The sequence below is a fragment of the Nuphar pumila genome, chromosome 4 (assembly GCF_984573655.1).
Source record: "Nuphar pumila chromosome 4, dmNupPumi1.hap1.1, whole genome shotgun sequence".
NCBI lineage: Eukaryota > Viridiplantae > Streptophyta > Magnoliopsida > Nymphaeales > Nymphaeaceae > Nuphar > Nuphar pumila.
Window position 1 is genome coordinate 115,456,559 of NC_143252.1, and position 7,721 is coordinate 115,464,279.

Below are 7,721 nucleotides of genomic sequence, written 5' to 3' on the forward strand. Positions count from 1 at the left end.
CGATCCGATATGACCAAGGTTTAGTCTTAGTGCATCAGGTCTGACTATCCAACGATGTTGGACCTGAAAGACCCAAGTATCAATTGGACCCAGTCTGATACAGTTTCCAATTAAGATCCAAAAAGAGTTTCAGTTAAAATATGTAAAAAAATCAAATATTTTACCGGGTTTGGTTTTTGTTATTTGACACAGACCAGATAACAACACTTCAAATTCTAATCCGGGTCAAGACCCATCCCGATCTAGGTCAGATCCGACCCTTCAACGCCACAAATTCCAATGCTTTCTAGCCACTTTAAAGCAGTGGGGGAATGCATTGATGCAGATATTGAAGATTTTCCACTTCAATCACTACAATGTTTGTTCCCACGCTTGGAGTTCCTACGCGGCCTCATTTAGGGGTGTCAATGGGTGGGATCTGGTTAAGACCCAGGTAGGTCCAAGCCCAGATCTGACTTTCAGGAGTTGGTATCAGATCCGGACCTGGGTCCAATCGGGTCTACCACAAGGAAAACCATACCTAGGTTCTATGAGGATTACATGAACCAGAGCCAGTCCAGACGCGGTAAAATAATATTTTTTACACTTTTTTATATTGAAAAAATCACGGATCTTAATAAGGAGTTGAGTCGGACCCAGGTCTGGTATAAAATTTTAAAAACCATGCCTGGATTCATATACTAATAGGACCCCTGGGATACGACTAGGATTCTAACCCAGCCTCCTCTTTTATTACAAAACCCTGACCCCATAGGGTTTGGTACGGGTCAGGTCCTGGTTCAACCCGACCCATTAAAACCCTTAGCCTCGTTAGCTCACATCACTGATCACTGTTTCTTTTATGTTTTCTCTTCATTTCTTTGGCTTTCTTTTTCTGTTTTTCATAAAATGGTAATGGGGAGCCCACTCAATTAGTTAAATTAAAGCTTGCATAACAAACAAACAAAAAAAGTGCATTAGAATCCATGTCACGAGGATACGGGTATGGCCCCACATGCAATTTAGGTCCGATGCACAAATTTCAAAATTTTTAAGAAGCAGGATAAAAGGACACAATTAATTCATGGAAAACTATTTTTAAATATCCTAATATTTAAAATGCAAATTCATTGAAATACTATTAACAATAATTAAAAATTTTACAAGAAATTTGCTTATGGGGAATGATGCAATTAAGCTATATGTAAGCTAAATGGAATCATGTGTTCAATTTGGATTGCTTTCTAATCAAGTTATGTAAGCTAATGGAATCATGTGTTCAATTGGTTTGCTTTTTTATGTTACATTGTCAGACAATGCATTTCTTTAACATATTCCGTACCATTTGTAGCCTATAGTTTATTTTTTCATTTTTTCCCCTTTTCAATTTTGCCAATAGCTACTTTATTTTCAAAGAAATATATAAGGTAAACATCTGGTACTAACGAAGGTATGCAACTAAGGTCTAAAAAACACTTTTTTAGTACCCTTTTTTTTTTGTAGATCAAAGTTCAAACTCTAGAGATGTGATCTACATGGCTAGTAGGGAACGAGCTTTGAATCATGTGTTTGTGATAGGTAAGTAGGTTTTTTAAGAGCTACAAAAATTCAACAGCCCACAATATATTAAAACTCTTTTTTCTTTTTTACAAGGAAGAACTCTTGCTGAAAACCCTTGGGTGGGACCCCATGACTATCTTGCATTACGTGGCCCACCTCTAAAAACTATGGATACACCCATGCAGGGCCGTACCTATGTTTTATGGGGGCATGAGGCGGAGGGAAAAAATGGCCCCCCTATTAATAATAGGAGTTCGGGGGTAGGGCCTCGAAATTTTTTGAGCCCCTATTAAAAATAGGCCCCTTATTAATAGTAGGAGTTCGGGGGAGTTCGAGGGCAATGCCTTCAATTTTTTGGGGCCCCTATTGAAAATGAAATCCTTATTAAAAATGAGCTCCTAAAATTTTTTTTGGCCCAGGGGCCCTAAGGCCCAAGTCTCATTGGCCTCTTGACAGGTCCGACTCTGCACCCATGCACCAACGGGGTTTGATCGAGCATCTTCAACTCAACGCCTTCACAACCACCCTACTGGCCATTCAGGTGACCACCCCGGTGGTAATATACTAAAACTTGTTGACTCAAACATTGTGTTTTGACGTCTGAAAAACACAATCCATGATCCAATCCTTAGCAAAAAAACAAACTATGTTACGTTGATCTAAAAGCAACGTCAAGCGGAGCCTATCCTACCCAACCTGCTTGATCACATCATCAGACCCGCTAGATGAACCTTGTAATCGCATTGGACCCACGTTAGTATCCGACCCACTAAAAGCAACTATGTCACAGATATTGTAGATATTTCGAAAATATCACCTTTTTCTTTAAATACAATATAATACCAAAAGACATGATATTTTCAAGACATCGTGTAATAACAATCATTGTAACAATTTTGTAATATAATATTTTTATCTTTTATATGTGTCAATATGCTTCCAAGATTGTTTTATATATATATATAAAGCCAAAATTTCAAAATATTGTGAGATTTTCACTCTCTGAAATTTTCCTGCCAGTATATTTGTGTAATTGATTAGTATAGTGACAAAAGTTTAAAATGAGAAATACCACTAACTTTTACTCGTGAGATATTGAATTTAAAAAAAAAATCCATGCTTTTATTGGCAAAGCATCACCAACAAAATGAACTAAAAACAGCAAAATAATTCCAAAAATGTTTTCCACGAAAATTTATGCTTTTATTGACTAGGGTAAAATATCGTATTTTTACAAAAAAATTTTAAGAAAATGCCAATATTCATCACACAGGTGGCCTTCACCTATGGGAACCTAGATGAGCACGTGCGAGGTGAGTCTTGTAGTGGCACACGTGTAGACTTGCTCTTCTTTAGCTTAAATGGGGGCACCACACACACGTGCTTACCCTTCACCAGGCTTTGTCTTCAAACTTTGGATTCTCTTGCGTACAGTAGCTTAGCTGGCCTTGACTGCACAACATGGCACACAGCAATGCAGTCATGTGGGCTGTCCCCAGTGGGAGATTGGCTGTCAACAAAAAAAAACTTTGTACCCCTCAGCCCACAGTACAAGTTCAAAACTGTAGCTGTCCAACCTTGGACCACTAATTTTCTATTCTTCTTCAAATTCTAAGGCTGTCAATTTCATCGATCCGGATCCAGATCCAGATCCGAAACCAATCACCCACGAACCTTACTGTGTTTTTTTTTTTTTTTTATTGAGGAGAAACCCTGGTTCAGGTGGTGGGGACTAGGGGAGATTGACGCTCTGCCGTATGATCTACCTCCAAGCTGTTAAACCCAATGTTGTTGTCATCGGTGAGTATCGGCCGATACGCTTCACCCTGAATCGGCTATTTTTTAATAAATATAAAAATACTTAAAATTATTATTTTAATAGCTTTAACGCATGTCAAGTTTTGATTGACAAGTAATATTTTTTATTTTTTAACTTTTTGGCTGATTCAGAACGATTCACTTGGCAGCCCCTCTTGCTAATCAGGGAGGGACGCATGCCCCGGGTATCGAACTCATGACATCCTTCAACTTGAATGCCTTGAAAGAAGTCTAATTAGGTCTTAAACTGTTTTAAAAAGCATAGGGATAGGTGTTTGTGCTTAGTTTGAACTTACAGATGTATTGGTTATCGCTTAATTAGAAAACATGTATGATTAGATGCAGTGCAATTAATGTTTGGATGAATTTTTAAGGAGAATAGCAAATCAATATCGCACGAAAATTTTGCGATAGAAAATTTGAGATTTTAAGATAAATGAATTCGATTCAAAGCAAGCTTTTGAGTAAATAAGCAATTATAAAGAAATCTGCAGGTTCATAGATACAACTATTGTCATTTTTTTAAGTGGTCAGAATGATTAATAAATACAAATGGTGAAGGCCTATCAATTATTGCTAAAAAGGAGAGTTTACATGTCTTGGTTGGATCTGATCCACTGATGTCGACCAGAACTCAGACAAGATCAAACTATGTGAAAGCCTGTTTACAGTACACTAGACCTGCTAGAACCTGAAATTCTTTGGTTCTAGCCAGGATCCGACCCATTCACCCCTCTTCATTGTTTAGAGTATGCTCAGGGCTTATTGGAATATAAGTTGGACCCCAAAATGCCTAAAGCTGCAGTCCTATCGCCATAAATGGTACAACCAACAGGTTGAATACTCTTGAGTGTTGTGGGTTCCACTGGTGTCATTCTTGTAAACACTGTTTAATGGAATCCCTAGGAAAATGTCAATTGGTTTTTACCTCAAGGAAAAAAAAAGAACACCAATTGCTTGGTTCAAGGTTTGATGCAAGGACCAACTTACCTACATATAAAGCTATTTTTCAGGGCAGCCAGTTTTAACTGATTTTGGCTAGGCCCAGGTCCACATAATATTTTGGTTGGAGAGAGAGAGAGAGAGAGATGCTGCAGTAATGAAGTGGATGATATTAATGTTAGCTTCCACTTTCATAATTTGTCAATGAAATTGGTACCCCCCATGGGTGTGGCCTAATAAAAAAAGAAAGAAGATGAGTGGAAAGAGTTAGGTCGGCCTCACATGAACAGAGCATCACCCCTTACATATGCAGAATTTCCAGAATAGTTATAGACGGCACATGCTTATATCTAAAAGGAGAAGAGATGACTCTGCTTCACTTGTTTTGAAGAAGTGATGCACTTATTTGGCTTGCTGTTAGGTTGGTTTTGGAGTTTTCTTAGTAAATGATGTAGCTCTCTCTCTCTCTCTCTCTCTCTCTCTCTCTCTCTCTCTCTCTCTCTCTCTCTCTCTCTCTCTCTCTCATGTCCATTTGAATTAGCAAGTTCACCTGCTTTGTCTACTGCAGCAGCAACCTGTTGTTATTGTAATTTGCCTAAAAACATGTACTTGCCTTTTTATTTAATTTATTTCATATAAAAATGCTCTTATGTGTATATATACTGTGTGCTGGTGAAAAAATATACAATCAAGAATGGACAGGCTGTTGACTATTGGAGTGCAAAACCAGATGTTTTCAAATTTCATTAAAATAATGAAGATAACATTTTCATGACAAGAGAAGATACTTTTGTAATTCCTTTTTTTGTTCTCTTTGAAATAAATGAGGTTTAGGGATCAGATTAAATAGTAGTTTTTACAAGGTCAACAAGAGTTTTTTTATGTAATCCTTGAAAGATTATGTTTGATAGAAATGTTGGCACTGTAATTGGCCCCAAAAGATGCAGCCAAACTCTGCATTGGGCTCAGTTCTAGAGGCTTCGCCATGTTGCCTAAGTCAGGCCTATGTCAGACAGGTTCTTGTTGACAATTGTTAATGAGTTTTGGGCTTAGAGAGGGACCTTACAATTGTAAGCATTTAACAATGGAATCATGATATAAATAATTATCAATGGCATCTTGATATTTTTATCACTTGGAAAATGTCAATCCCAATGTCTTTCTGTTTTCATGGGTTTCACCCCCTCTGCGCAAGCCAACGCCCCAAGGGCAGGGGTCCTAGCCTCGGAGTTTTATGATGCCGGCACGACGACCTAGGTATGGCAGGCTGAGCCAGCACGATCCCAAAAAAAAAAATGCAGTCACTTGTTCCAAGTATGATGGTCTTGTAGGGCCTTTTTGTTTGGTATTGAGAAGAGGGATAGAAGTGGGGGTGATGCTGTGTGGGACCACCCACGGTGATCAACGGGTTGGCAGGGGCCTGGAAAGCTAAATCTGGATCCAGATCCGACTCACTTAAACAGCTAATTGGATGTAACATTTAGACGTATTTGAACTTGGATATATGATGGATTCAGACTCGGTTCATATTCAAATCCGGATTTGGCTGTTATGCCCTATATCAATACAGATCCAAGTATTAATCAAAATACCAATTCTGATACCGAATCTGACTGAACGTATTCAGATTCTGTTGGATTTCTGACCTGAATCTAAACTGTTTACATGCCCAGTTGAGGCTAGCACTGAGGTATGACATTCTTATGGGACCAGTAGCAAGGCCAAGATGGGTGGTGCAGCACAGATGGTTTAGCCATGTTTGCTCTTGACTTCGAACCCTAGGAATGTAAACAGGTTGGACTTGGGTTGGTGTAATTGCATTGAGAGTCGCATTTGGACTTGGGTGAAGAGAGCCTATACTGGATCCTGATTTGTTTAGGGCATATGCCCCAATTTTATATGTTACTAGAAAATGGCTTGTCCTTGTGAATGGGTCACCTACCCGTGTACACCCACATACAGATCAACTAGGGCTGTCAACTGGTCAGGTCAGGGTCAACCCAGACCCGCCCATATAATTAATGATCGGGTTCCTAATTTCTGTCTCCCATAAGATCCCATGTAAACAGCTCTCTCTCTCTCTCTCTCTCTCTCTCTCTCTCTCTCTCTCTCTCTCTCTCTCATAGGTAGAATTCTTAATTCGGAAAATGACTGTAGTAAAAATGACACATTTCTCGAAGTGCCCTACTATTTTTTAAATCTGCCCCATGTTCAAATTCACAAATGTTTGACTTTTTTAAGACCTCCCTTCTCTCGAGTGAATCTCTTGAAATTTGTGTAATATATCGGTACGCCCTTCTAGTTTTGCAAACTCTCACTAAAATGTAGATTCACATATTTTTTTGCAAACCTCGTAAAGTTTGCATAACCAAATTTGTGAACCTCTTAAAACCTGCATAACTTCACAAATACCGTACTAAATTCACATATATAGTATGGCATTGGCAAGATACCCTGTGAACCTCTTTTCAATAATTGATCCTCAAGGAGATCCATAAATATATGGCGATCTGTGTTGCAAATTGGATAAGTTGAAACAGTTCCCTAGCAGGCGAAGGGGCAGCCTCAATGCAACCATAGCTCAGTAGGACTTTCCAGCACAAGAAGTCTCCCAAGCCAGTGTTTTCCTACAGTAGGGATGTCAATGGCATCCGACCTGAATCCGAATCTGAATCCGTTGGCAGCCAAATCCAGATTCAGGTTCAGTATTAAGTTTTTCATTGAAACCCGACCTGAATCCAATTAAAATCAGAATATGACTAAAACCCAAACTAAGTGTAAATATCAGCTTTTAAGCTAGTCAGATCTAGATTTAGTTTTAACTTTTTCCATCCAACTCTGAATCCGAATAGGTAGGATCCGATTCGGTTTTATCTTTTTCCATCCAAATATGACCCCTTGACATCCTTATCCCGGAGTAATAAAAGGGAAAAAAAAAGTTGCAACAATTGTGAATTGCACTCCACGATGTTAATAACATTTCAACATGATCCAGCATTCTGTATAAGCGTCTGTAGACAGACACCCCATGATACTAGCAAAGTGTATAAGAAGTGGATCAATTTATTTTGCACAGCACTTATGGTGGTGAGATTTTTCATTCTCACAAATTAAGGGTACTATTAGTACCTTAGAAATAGAAAATGCCTAAATTACAGGTTAAATACATTAAAGTAAAATCAAGTATGCTTCCCCTAATCAAGTCGAATCATGTGTTGTTGCATGTATAGTAAAGAATCTTTAGTCTCTTTATCATCTTGCATTTGACAGCGGCAAGGAGGAATCTATGGTGTTTAATTTCCTACTAAACAAGAGCTACCAAGAAAAAAAATAACAAAATATGCATCAAAGTACATTAGAATGATCATTTCCTTACAAGAAGTTAAGGGTTCAATCGATTCCTTAAAATAACAAATGCCCAG